Source organism: Leopardus geoffroyi, chromosome C2 (genome assembly GCF_018350155.1).
Source record: "Leopardus geoffroyi isolate Oge1 chromosome C2, O.geoffroyi_Oge1_pat1.0, whole genome shotgun sequence".
Lineage (NCBI taxonomy): Eukaryota > Metazoa > Chordata > Mammalia > Carnivora > Felidae > Leopardus > Leopardus geoffroyi.
This window is the reverse complement of record NC_059333.1, coordinates 85,678,528-85,692,116: the sequence shown is the minus strand read 5'-3', so window position 1 is coordinate 85,692,116 and position 13,589 is coordinate 85,678,528. Positions and strand designations below refer to the sequence as shown.

The window sequence follows — 13,589 nt, the reverse complement described above, 5'->3', positions numbered from 1 at the left end:
TATAGGAAAAATACGCATCGGAAGAATGTAACTGTCAAGCCTTAGGCACTTACGGGAGGACAGCAGGAGCTAGATTTAACTTATTGATTTTAGAACCACTGTTTTTTTTTAAAGGTGAAATATTGCCTTTCCTGTTTTCAGATAATAATGACTGTTGTTGCAAATTATAAAATTTAATTAGCTATATAAATGCCAGAGGAACAAATAGTGTGCTATTGTCTTGATATCTTTCCAGAAATTAGTCTTTTAAAATAAATTTGCCATATTAATCATCTAAAAATATTTTTGATCACTGAATTAATAGTTTGCAGCCTGTTTTCAGGTACTCATTGCCATAGGTGATTGCTTCTTAATTACTACATGGGCTCTTTCTATTCACTCATATTAATTCATGTTTTCTGGCACAGTCCCAAAAGGCAGCCTTGCCCTATATCTTCTAATTACTTCTATAATTGAATTTGCCCACTTTTTCTAACCTATTTTTTAAACTGACTGTGTTTGTTCATGGTTTATTGTGTCTTTTTGTGTCAGTTCTCTGCAAGCAGAATGTACATTGATTCTTTCCTCGTTTCTCATTAATTTTCAAGAGCTTTGCTGCATGTCTGTTTTCTCAGTCTGTCAGACCTATTGCTAGACCAAAAAAAAAAAAAAGGACTCTTATTATTAAAGGTTAGGTAAAATAGACTGAAGTTAATTAATTCATTAGTAACTCTGAGCCAATTACTGGAGCCTTCTCTTATTTATATACTTGTTAACAAGACAGAAATGAGAAAGGCCAATTACAGGCACATGTCCTTCAGAAGTTCAGCAAACCCAGAGCATTTATTGACCTTTCCAAAAAAATTTCAGTTTGTATATTAAATGTGTGACATTGCATTTAAAAATTATTGGCTAACACTCTTTTCCTTTCTATTAATAAATTTGAAGGATTTCCCCCCAACTATAGAAATCTTTAATATGCCTACTATTACTAAATTCTTCTAAAATTATCTCAAGGAGTATTGCTGAGCCTTAGCAATTACGAAAATAGAAGAATTGGGCTTATTTTCTAGATTTTGTTATTCTATTCTTTCCAAGCTATTAAAGTTTTAATTCTTGAAATGGGGTAATTGACTAGCAGATCTCATGTACTAGAACTCTTTAAGATACGTTTTACCTGATTATTATTGAATATGCCAAAACTTTACTGCACGTGGAAAGAAACTTTATTCTTAGATTTTTCCTGGTTACCAATAAAACACTTTAACTGCTTCATCCCTGCGGACTACCTGCACGGCACATACTGTATCCGTTACTTCTTCCTTGCTTCAGAAATACTTTGTTAATTTCACAGGGGTTTGGAGGGAAGGCAGCGGTGATTGACAGTTTTCTGTACATCTACATTCTCTTCATATGTTGGTGTCAGCATGGAACCAACAAACCAACAGAGTACGTTAACACTAATGTCTCAGTAAATTGGCTGTTTGACTGAATTAAAACTAGTTTGAGTGTTTTGTTTTGTTTTGGTTTTGGTTTACTTTTTGAATCTCATGTGGACGCAGATTTCCATAGATAAGTGGATGCCAAAATGATGTCAGGGTTACTGCTGCCTAACATTTTAGTTTTTTCTAAGTCCCAAGTGTATTCAAAGGTAATCAATTATTTTATAGCATGATAATGATGATCACAGCATTATAAAATGAGAAAGAATCCCAGCAGATGATTAGTCCAGGTCCTTGATTCTTAGAAAACCAAAGGAAAAAAGTTTAAAAATGTGTAATGTACCATATTCAGGAAGCCTTTCTTAATACTTCTTATATATATGAAGTGAACACCTTGCCTCTGAATTTCCATACTATCTTATTTACAACTATTTTATGGAACATTTTACTTTCTACCCTGGATTATAATAACTTGTATCTTTCTTTCTTCTGACTTATTACCTAATTGAAGGAAGTGTATTTTATGCATTTTGTAGCCCCAACAGTCAGCTCGATACCTGGCAAATAGTAGGCCCTCAATAAGTATATGCCAAAACACTTAAGGCTGAGGAGTCCATAATCTCTTTTTTAACGTGTTCAGTGTCTAACCTCCCTCACTGTCTAGGCTAACTAAAGAATCTCATGCTTGAAATCAGTTAATGTATCTTAATTTTATGTGGTAACTGCAATAAATTGGTAACAAATGTTCCGTTATTAATTCATTATGTAGACTTCTCTGCTCCACGATTAAAAATCTATACTAAGTTTTCCTCAGATGAACTGTTTTTCATTCCTTTAATTACTACATGACTTTTTTTTTCTTCTTTTTTTTTTTTTTAGTGGCTTTATGGACCTCAAGTTTGTTCCTTCGGGCCAAGACCACACAGGCCCTTGTTTCTCTTCCAATTCCATGTGTGGTGCAGTCTCTGTATTTTCAGAAACACCTATGTGGAACACAGACTTCTTGAACTCCTTTACTCCTTACAGCTCTTACCCATCAGTTCTTTATGCCCCCGCCTCAGTGAAGCCGGTTTTCTTTCCCTCAGTGAATTTTTATATATTGTCCCTGCCTTTCTTTCCTTTTCACCCTTTCTTTTCTTCCTTCCTCCCTCTTTCTTCCTTCCTTTCTTCCTTCCTTTTCTTCTCTTTATTCTTTTAAATAAAGTGCTTAATAACTATGCCTTCTAATAACAGCACTCCGTATGTTTATATGATCTCCCATTATACAAGCTTTTGTCACAGATACTATCTCATTTATTCTTATAGGCATCTGTATTATACAGATGAAGAAACTGAAATTCAGAGATTCAGTGACTTGCCCAAGACCACCTAGTTTCAGTTTTTGAATTCTTGACTTGGTTTACCTGTGAGAACAAAATCCAGAAAGCCCTCTTTTCTCTGTTGATTCTTACCTTTTGTGTAAAGAAATTACCCAAGGTACTCTGCCAAACAGCTGGATGTGTAGTCACCTGAATGATTTTTCCAGTAATTACATAGGTCATTATAAAAAAGAAAATGTGGCCTGGTACTTTAATGTGCCTACATCATCCTGTGAACATGCAGATCCTGATTCAGTAGGTCTGAATTTCTAATGAGCTCTCAGGGATCTGGGAAGGGGTGTGATGCTACCAGTCCATAGACCTCAGTTGGAGTAGTCAGGTCTAGGGAACAGAGTGAGTTTTGAGAATTGGAGAGACTTGGAGCTCCTGGGTGGCTCAGTTGGTTAAGCGACCAACTTTGGCTCAGGTCATGATCTCGCAGTCTGTGAGTTCGAGCCCTGGGTTGGGCTCTGTGCTGACAGCTCAGAGGCTGGAGCCTGCTTCAGATTCTGTGTCTCCCTCTCTCTCTGCCCCTCCCCTGTTCATGCTCTGTCTCTCTCTCTCTCTCTGTCAAAAATAAATAAATAGTAAAAAAAATTTTTTTTAAAGAATTGGAGAGACTTGATTCAAGTCCTGTCTCTTCTCTCTATTAACTATGACCTTGGGCAAGCTACTTAGTTCCTGTGAGCCTCAGTTTTTTAATCCTTAAAATGAAGATATTAATATGTATCTTACTCACTGAAAGTCGAGGGAATGGGCCTATTTTCTCTCCGCACTACTGCCTGGTTAGTCTTCCTAAGGTCTCCTTGAACTCAGAGACTTTGCAGGGAGCCTCACCGCCTGGTGAATTATATATAAACTCTTCCCCTTGAACCTCCAACCCTCAGTGTTTGAGCCAATGTCACCTTTCTAGCTTGATCTCTCCCTACTTTCCATTTAGACCTTACATGTAGCTAACATATCAGATTTTCTACTTCTTCTTGATTCGCCTTTGCCCCACCCAACCTGCATCACATCTGTAGAAATTCTGTCCTTTATCTAAGTCCCTTCTCCCATCCATGCTCTTACTGGGAGCATCTTTGCTGCTGTCTATCCCCCCCCTCACGCCCAGCTCCTACTAGATCTGTCTCCCTGCCATTTGGAGCCTCATAATACTCTGTTTTTATCTTTGGATGATTTTTGTATTCTGTCTTATGTTCTAGTCATTTCCCCAATCATCCCCATCCCTAGTAGACTCTAAGTTCCTTGAGGATGGAGAGCAGGTGTTGCTCTGATATCACAATGGTAAAAACATAGCTTTGGGGCACACTGACCCGGGTATGTGTGCATCTCAGCTTCACCGTTTGCCAGGACAAGCCGCCTCACCTGTCTGAGCTCCAGTTTTCTCATCTTAAAGTAGGTGCCAACTGGGGCACCTGGGTAACTCAGTCGGTTAAGCGTCTGGCTCTTGATTTCGGCTCGGGTCATGATCTCATGGTTCATGAGATCGAGTTCTGTATCGGGTTCTGCTCTGAGCCTGCACGGAGCCTGCTTGGGATTCACTGTCTGCTCCTCCCCTGCTTGTGCTCTCCCTCCCTCTGTCTTCCTCTCAAAATAAATAAACATTAACAAAAACAGTGGGTGCCAATGATACCTAGCTTGCAGAGTTCCTGGGAAGAAATGTCGTATATAAAATACCTCACACAGCATGCAGCACACAGCAAGGGCTCGTGTCAGTGAAACAGAACAGATTAGAACTGACTCTGTGATCCCGGCACAACTCAGACATTCATTCTAGTGTGTGAGCAACTGGACCCAAGCCCAGGCTTCCAATTTGTGTGAATGTTTTAACATTTTCTTTTCTGGCTATGCTTATGTCAGTATAAAAGTCTTATCAGAATATTGCATATCCAGCCCTATTCCAATCAAACTATATTTGTTGATCTAGCTCCAGTGAGCGTAAAGTGATAATGAATGTTGGTTATATGTATGGTTTGGTTTAAAAAAACAAACCAAAGCAAACAAAAAAAGGCCTGTGGTTTATAGTTCAGCTTGGGTTGTTTGAGTACAAACTGCCACTCTCTAGCATTTCCCTCATCTCTCTGAACTATAACAATCTCAGAAGTTGGGATGTTTTTCATTTTCTTCTTTATATTTGTCTGTATTTTGAGGATTTTTTTCAAGTGAAGAGCACATTATTTCTTTAGCCCGGAGACAATAATAATATTCTCTTGAATGACAGCAATAACTTTCATTGCCTCAAATCTCCACTTTTATGAGTTGAATTCCTATATCTGTATATAAATTTCACTTGACTCTTCTGTGTTTTTGTGGATTTAAATATTTTATTGCAGTAATTGCTAAGAAGCCATAGTTGCATTTCCTTTTTGATTCTTTTCAACTAATTTTTAAAACGAAATAGATTAATAGACTGTATCATGAGTCAATTTAACCTTTTGGGAGACAAACTAATTTTTCTTAATAACTACAAGTTACATATTGTCAATGTAGCCAAAGTTGACTCGATGCCTGGACACAGTGCCAAAGATGAATCCAAGCTGTATCTAAACTTAGGGCAGTCAAAGTCAAAGTCACAGCTATAGTCAGTATGTTGTTTTGTTAATGTGGGTAAAGAGGGTTTTTAAAAGAAAAATAGAAAATGGGGCAAACCTTGTTTTAATCAGGGAGTATATGGAAAGCAAATTAAATGCCTATATTAAAACCTATTCTTTTAGACTACCAATAACATTTCCCCCTAGCCCCAAGAGACCATCATAAAACAATAGTTCATAGTGCTTTTAGAACAGGAACTGAAGTTGTGTTCTGTGCATGTATGTATAGTCCTACATAGGAGGAATGCAAAGTTTAAAGCTGCTGTCGCCCTTTGGGGGGAAAAAAAGGGAAAAAAAATGGGATTCTGACTCAAGTATGTATGCATTTTCTGTTCTTCTATCTTGTGGGTCTCTATTGCTAAAAATATTTTTATGAAATTGCTCTGTGCTTCGTGTGGTCTTGTTTGCTTATTCTCAAATCTCAAACCATGACATAGTTATGAAACATCTTGATTTATTAAAAGTGGAGAAATTATACTTTGTTTGTGAACTGAACAGCAAGCCAAGCGATGTCTTCAGAAACAAAGATTTTATTTTATATGAGAAAAAAATTTATTTCTCATTTATAAGCTACAATAAGAAATGGTTCTAGGACAAAGAGACAGAAATTGTCACTTGGAAGCTGTAATGTTGAAGCTGTCTACATAGCTGCAAATGAAGTAGAAGTTGCTTTCTTTTTCTTGGCTTATTTGGCCAATGTAAAAGCATCTTATTGGGTGAGCAAATCTCAAAAAGTCACCTTGAGATTTAAGTTACCAGTTTACAGCATACGGATGATCAGTTTACCAACAACAACACAAAGACATTTAATTTTACTTCATGCAGCATGAACACAGATTGAGACACTGTATCAAATGGTTAAGAGCATAGGCTTCAAGCGGTGCCTGGGTGGCTCAGTAGGTTAAGCCTTTGACTTCTGCTCAGGCATGTATCATAGCTCATGGGTTTGAGCCCTGTGTCAGGCTCTGTGCTGACAGCTCAGAGCCTGGAGCCTGTTTGGAATTCTGCGTCTCCCTCTCTCTCTGCCCCTCCCCTGCTTGTGCTGCTCTGTCTCTCTCTCTCTCAAAAGTAAACAAACATTTTGGGGCTCCTCCGTGGCTCGGTCGGTTGAGCCGCTGACTTTGGCTCAGGTCATGATCTCACAGCTGGAAGGCTCATGGATTCAAACCCCCCTTCGGACTCTGTGCTAACAGCTTAGAGCCTGGAGCCTCCTTCCAATTCTGTGTCTCCCTCTCTCTCTCTGCCCCTCCCCTGCTCACGTTCTGTCTCTCCCTCTCTCCCTCTCTCAAAAATAAGTAAACATTAGAAAAAAAAAGTAAATAAACATTTAAAAAAAGGGGGGGAGGGGGCATAGGTGCTTCAAGTCAGGCTAACCTGAATGTGAGCCCTGGCTCTACCGCTTGCTAACCACATGATCTTCAGCAGCTTAACCTCATGAAGTCTGTTTCCTCACCTGTAATACGGGGATTGTGCCATATTTCATTAGTTGAGATGCATAGTCTTTCACATTTTAACATTAGAATGTATCTTGCAACTGATGGTGTGTCTTAGTAACATTTTTTTCTTGCTTGCTACTACATAAACTAATTGTGCAATTTAAAACCTATGGCAGGGGCGCCTGGGTGGCGCAGTCGGTTAAGCGTCCGACTTCAGCCAGGTCACGATCTCGCGGTCCGTGATTTCTAGCCCCGCGTCGGGCTCTGGGCTGATGGCTCAGAGCCTGGAGCCTGTTTCCGATTCTGTGTCTCCCTCTCTCTCTCTGCCCCTCCCCCGTTCATGCTCTGTTTCTCTCTGTCCCAAAAATAAATAAACGTTGAAAAATAAATAAATAAATAAATAAATAAAAAATAAAACCTATGGCATCTGATAGTCAACTAAATAATTAATATATACTCCATAGAGGCATTTTGAGATATAAACAAAATAATGATGTGAATAAAATCTTATGCTCTAGAACCTGGCCTGCAAAAGACTTAATAAATAATACCCACTAAAATGTTGTGCACTATGATTTTTGTAAACTCTGGCATTTCCATGTCTTTTTATTCGTGATTTGTGTTTGCCAAAACTAGAAGTTAACTTCTTTGCAAAATCCTTGTGTTGGAACAGTCTGCCTACTGAATTGTTCATCAAATTTCCTCTAATTTCTCTGGCAGCAAGATATGGACCCTAAGGGTTTAAATCTGAAACATGGTCAGAATAAGGGCTTGTGAAAGTCCGCAGTGATTTGTCAGATGGAGTTGTCTGCAGACAAAAAGAGGAGAAAGTAAAGTAGTTGAGCATATGCTGCAACAGTGCTGAGCCCACAGTAAGCACCACAGAAGTGCTCGTGACAGGGAGGGAGTGGCATGCATGGAGTGGTTGAAGGGCATAGGTTCTGGAGCCAGGCTGGCTGGGTTTGAGAAGATTCTGGAGCCAGTTTGTCTGGTTTGAGTCTCGGCTCTTCACCTTACAAGCTGGATGACCTCGGACAAGTTATTTAACTTCTCTGTGGCCTCCATTTCCTTCTAGGGTTGTTGTGAAAACTAAAAGAGTAATGTTCATAGAACGCGCTTTATAAGTTTGCTATTATTATTGAAAATACACACTTCTTATGTTTTAAGTTCCTTAAAAAAAAAAAAAAAAAAAAAAGGTCTGAGTTTTCTCATACTGAAAGGGAATATTCCAGTCAATTTGTTTCTCTAGCAGGTGATTATTATAATTCTGTTAGAGGCTTGTACCGTATAAAACATACAACTTATAAATAGTGTCTTTTGAGTATTTGTGATCATGTGACCTAGCTATCTATCTAGCAATAAACACATGACTAAAACTAACCTATCTAGCAATAAACACATGACTAAAAACAAAGTATCACATAAGTCTGAGCTTGCTTTCAACAGCCTTTGGAATGTCTGTATAATATTATCTTCTTACGGCTTAAAACTCAGTATTATATATGTCAGCTTATAGCCCCAAGAAAGGGTCACTATGACTAGGAATTTTAGAGTGGGCTCTTTCTAGTGTTTGTTCACTTGTAACCCATGTTATTCCAATTTTTTTTCTAAGTTGTGAACATGGTTGTTGTGCTTCAAACAACAACAGCCATCAAGCATGTTTATATCTTTAAGTGTGAGATTGGGTGCGGCTTTTTACTTATTGACCACACCTATTTAATACAAAGAATCAACTCTGAAGTGAAATAAAACTTACTAATAGTTAATAACTATTTATTGAGTGGCAATTATGTGGTAATTCGCATGAATAATTGTAATCAGTATTGTTGTTCCATAAGGGAAGCACATTTTTAGCTTTTGTCTTCTCTTTTTATTCACATTTTGTTCACATCAATTATTTATCTTCAATATCAGTATCAAGAGACTGTATAGAGCAAAGTGTGTTGGAACATTGGTGTCCCAACAACATAGCTCCAAAACCCAGTCTGTCACCCAACTAACCCCCAAATCTCCGATAAGAGTTGTCCTTGCTTGGGGTGTCCGGGTGGCTCAGTTGGTTAAGCGTCCAGCTCTTGATTTGGGCTCAGGTCATGATCTCATGAGGGTTTGAGCCCTGCATCTGGTTCTGCAGAGCCTGCTTGGGATTCTCTCTCTCTCCCTCTCTCTGCCACTCCCCTGCATGCTTGCATATACACACATGTGCTCACGCTGTCTCTATCAAAATAAACAAATAAACTTAAAAAAAAAGATTCTTGCTTGTGTCATAAGTCTGCTCAGGGCTGGGTGGCCCTCCTTTATCTTGTAGCTCTGCCATCTAATAGATGCCTTCCAAGATCATCCTCGTAGGGAAAGCAGAACCTGCACTCTTGTAGGAGCCAGTCCATTAGCTAAAACACAGTCATATAGCCCTGACCAAATTACAAGGGAAGCTGTATTCTTCTTACTTGCCCAGGAGAGAAAATAGCGTGGTAAATACATAGCATTTTCATTGCCACAGCTTCTTATGCTACACGTATAACTCTGAGCAAGTTATGTCTTCTGAAAGCCTCAGTTTTTTCATTTGCAAAGTGGCAATAATAATACCTATCTTGCAGAGATATTGTGAAGATAAACAAGGAAAGAAATGTAAAGGGCTTAGCATATCGTAAGTACTTCATGCAATTGTTGTTTTATTACTAATAATCAATAGCTTCTCCCTAGAACACACATGTCTAGGGGACCTGAGTTATTAGCACCTGAGTTATCTGGCCCCTACCAGTCTGGCCCTTTAGTCTCTGCCCAGGCTGTCGGGGGTGCAGGACTCAAGGCAGGTGAGACTCTTGGCTATGGAACTGACATCAGTATGAGCTCGTACCTCAGGGCCGGGATAAGAGGAGACCAAAGCCAGGGCACGACATACAGAACGGGCTCTGGTTTCTCCAAGAGTCTTCGAGGGGAGGACTTTGAGGGGATGAATTAAAGGGGTGGAGGACAGAAGAGAAAACTCGCCAGTGGTTTGAACTTGTGCTTAAAGTAGGCCCTAAATCCCAAGATAGCAGCTGTGAGAAAGGGGGAAAATGAACACATATTGAGTCCTTACAATGTGGCAGGCATCATGCCAGGGCTTTCACACAGGTGACCTCATTTAATTCTTACAGGGATCTCTAGGTAAGAATCATTAACCTCGGTTTCCAGTACAAAGTACTCACTCAAGCTGACATAGCTAATAAGGGACATGGCTGGAATTGGGTCTTCAAAGCCCTAGTGTGGTGTTCTTTGTACACACCACCTCTTTACATGGTACTGAATTGTGCTGATGACCAGCAGATCTCAGAGAATACACAGGAAGTGTAACCTCCCTCAGAAGAGCAGGGAGTAGAGCCATTCACCTCCTCAAGCAACCCCTCGACCCCCACTCACACATGACCAAAGCAGCTTAACTGAGGGTCAGCCTCGGGTACAATGTATTTGCAAACACACACAAATGCATTCCTGTCTGCTTGCAAATGTTTGAAATTAATTTCACTGAGAGAAGCAATGAGTGTGTATATGGGTTCCTATTAACATGTATGTGAGATCATTTCCTTTTGGGGGCACATGGAGGATGGACTGATTTTACTGAGTGGAACACAGAGTTGGATGAAGAAAACTGATCACACCAAGGCCACAGCTCCTTGATTTCATAATCTGACGGCCTGGGCAATGAAAAATGTCCAGAAGTTTTGAGCCCTCTGTAGCCATGAAGGCCTGGAATATGGTGGGAACTTGTCCCATAAAACAGTCCCATGAAATGAACCCTGAGTACCATGCCATCGAGTGCCCTCAGGGTATCCAAATATATCCAGAAAAACCAAGGGATTTGGGGCTTGGCATTTTACAGGAACAGTATTAAAACAGAACTACATCTGCAGCAGCAGAACTGAAACGAATATAAGACTAGGTTTTTCCAATCTGTCAAAATAAATTTACTTGGAGTTGTGAGCAGCATTAACTCTGTAAGTTCTGGTCTCTGCCTTTATTTCTAACACATGTTAGGATCCAACCTACTGATTTGGACAAGTGTAAGAAATAGTTCATGACCCAACATGCCCCTCATACTTGCAAATATTTTGGAACCTGTCATTTCTATGATATGGTATCTTCCTTACCATTAATTTTCATAGATACTACTTAGAACAAGGTTTTCATGATCCGCATCATACTCAGAGGCAGTACAGTGTAGTGGTTAGTGGTTAAGAATATAAGTTCTGGGGGGCGCCTGGGTGGCTCAGTCGGTTAAATGTCCAACTGTTAATCTCAGCTCAGGTCATGATCTCATGGTTCGTGGGTTCGAGCCCCACATTGGGCTCTGTGCTGACAGTGCGGAGCCTGCTTGGGATTCCCTCTCTCCTCTCTCTCTCTCTCTGTCTCTCTGTGCCCCTTCCCTGCTCTCGTTCTCTCTCAAAATAAATAAATACACTTTTCTTAAAAAAAGAATATAAGCTCTGGAGCCCAAATACCTTTGTTTGAACCCAGGTTTCATCATGTACAAGCCGTCTGACTTTAGGCAAGTTACTCCTGTGTGCCTCAGTTTCCTCATCTGTCAAATTCAGAGGTTAATAGTGCTACCTCATAAGTTTGTTTCAAGGATTAAATAATTTAATATATGTAAAGGACTTAGCAAAGTGACTGCCACATGGTAAGAGCCCAGTTCCCTAGCAAGGACCTCAAGAATGAGGGAAAGGTTGGGGCGCCTGGGTGGCGCAGTCGGTTAAGCGTCCGACTTCAGCCAGGTCACGATCTCGCGGCCCGTGAGTTCGAGCCCCGCATCAGGCTCTGGGCTGATGGCTCAGAGCCTGGAGCCTGTTTCCGATTCTGTGTCTCCCTCTCTCTCTGCCCCTCCCCCGTTCATGCTCTGTCTCTCTCTGTCCCAAAAATAAATAAACGTTGAAAAAAAAAATTAAAAAAAAAAAAAAAAAAAAAAAAAAGAATGAGGGAAAGGGACCGGTGGGGAAGAAAAGCCAAGCTCCAAGCACTGTTGCCATGCAGCAGGATGGAGAGGAGCTAACACAGAGCAGCTAAAATTTGTCTCACTAGTCTGTGTCTCAACAGTGAGAAACAAAGTTGAGAATCAAATCTTCACGTGCTTATGAACCACCTGTAGATCTTGTGAGAATGTGGATCCTTATCCATTAGGTCCAAGATGCAGCTTGGGATTCTGTATTCCTCATAGGATTCCCAGTGATGCTAACGGTGCTGGTCTACACACCTCACACTGAGGAACGGGGGTCTAGAGAACACCGGGTTGCTAAACACTACATAGGCTCTTTCTCTAGGAGGAGAAAACTTCCCAGGGATCTTTCCTTTTACCCAGCCTCTTTTGCATTTTGGTCACACGCCATGGGCCAAGAAAATGAAAATAAGTACTGCTGCAGAGGAAGAAGGCACAGATATCCTATCTTGAATGACATAAAATATTTTTCATCCTTAAGCGTTAAATGATTTCCCCTTAGGGGAAAAATTGACTTCTCTGATCTGGTCTGAATATCTGAAAAATGGGCTTCCCCTTTATGCTCATTAATTACAAATAGAGGATTGAGATGTTTTTTGAGATAGGCAAAAGATCTCCCCACCTGCTTTCCAAATAGGGATGGCATCAGCAAGACCAAGCACCCTCTTGCCAAATGATGACCTTTGCCAAGCAACCAGCCTTTTAATTCTAACTTCATGCACATTTCAAGGGAAATGTAAACCACATGTTTGTGCTCCACGGACACATAGATCATTGACATAAAAAGATTTCCAGTTGTTAAAGAGCTTTAAAGTGCCCCGCAGGGTTTCGCTAAGACTAAAGTTGGACCTTCGCAGACCGCTAAGCCGAATAGCATTCCAATTTTAAGAGTTTAAAGCCAATCAGATGACCGTTTTCGACCTTGTGATTCACAGATTGAGGCAAAATTAATTTTTAATCATTGGATCCATTTCTTCACTATCCTTTATAGAAACTTCCTCATAGAAACTCAGGATAAGTAGAAAGTTGAACTTGTGTGTGTGTGTGTGTATGTGTGTGTGTGTTTTAAAAATATATGTAGGAGCAAAATCATCAAACATCATTTCTACTCTTTTCTGAAACCAGCAGAAGACCTCAGGAAGAGTGATCTATATCCCACCATCAATCCACTTGTGGCAAAATCTTACCTCTAATTCCACCAGGATTAAACCTTAGGCTTGCTCTCATTCTCTCTCAAAATAAATAAATACATTTTTTAAAAAAAAGAATATAAGCTCTGGAGCCAAAATACCTTTGTTTGAACCCGGTCATACCATATATTCTTTTGCAAGGGCATTTGTAACAAAGTAACACAAACTGGATGGCTTAAACAACAGAAATGTATTGTGTCACAGCTCTGGAGGCTGGAAGTCTGAGACCAGGGTTTCTGCAGGGTTGGCTCCTTCTGAGGGCTGCGAGAAAGTGTTCTGTGCCTCTCTCCTGACTTCTGGTGGTTTGCTGCCAATCTTTGGTGTTCCTTGGCTGTGTCACCCAGGTCTCTGCTGTCTTCTCACGGCGTTCTCCCTGTGGAGAATTTGGCATGCCTGTATCCAAATCTCCCCTCTGTATAAGAATACCAGTCATATTGCAATAGGGGCCCACCCTACTCCTGAATGACTTCTTAACTAATCCTAACTTAACTAATTACATCTGCAATGACCCTATTTCCCCAACTCACTGTTGAGACATAGACTAGTGAGGTCACATTCTGAGGTACTGGGGGTTAGGACTTTAGCTTACTGATTTGGGGGAGGGAGGGGAGGACACGATTCAAC

General features: G+C 40.2%; 1 long non-coding RNA gene across 1 annotated transcript in view; it reads right to left on the bottom strand.

Annotated features, from left to right (window-relative positions):
- Positions 1–13,063: 13,063 nt before the first annotated feature.
- Positions 13,064–13,589, bottom strand: part of LOC123611205 — a 28,546-nt gene continuing 28,020 nt past the window's right edge. The window contains exon 3 of the long non-coding RNA XR_006718490.1: positions 13,064–13,338. This is a non-coding gene — a long non-coding RNA (uncharacterized LOC123611205). The remainder of the gene's footprint in view (positions 13,339–13,589) is intronic.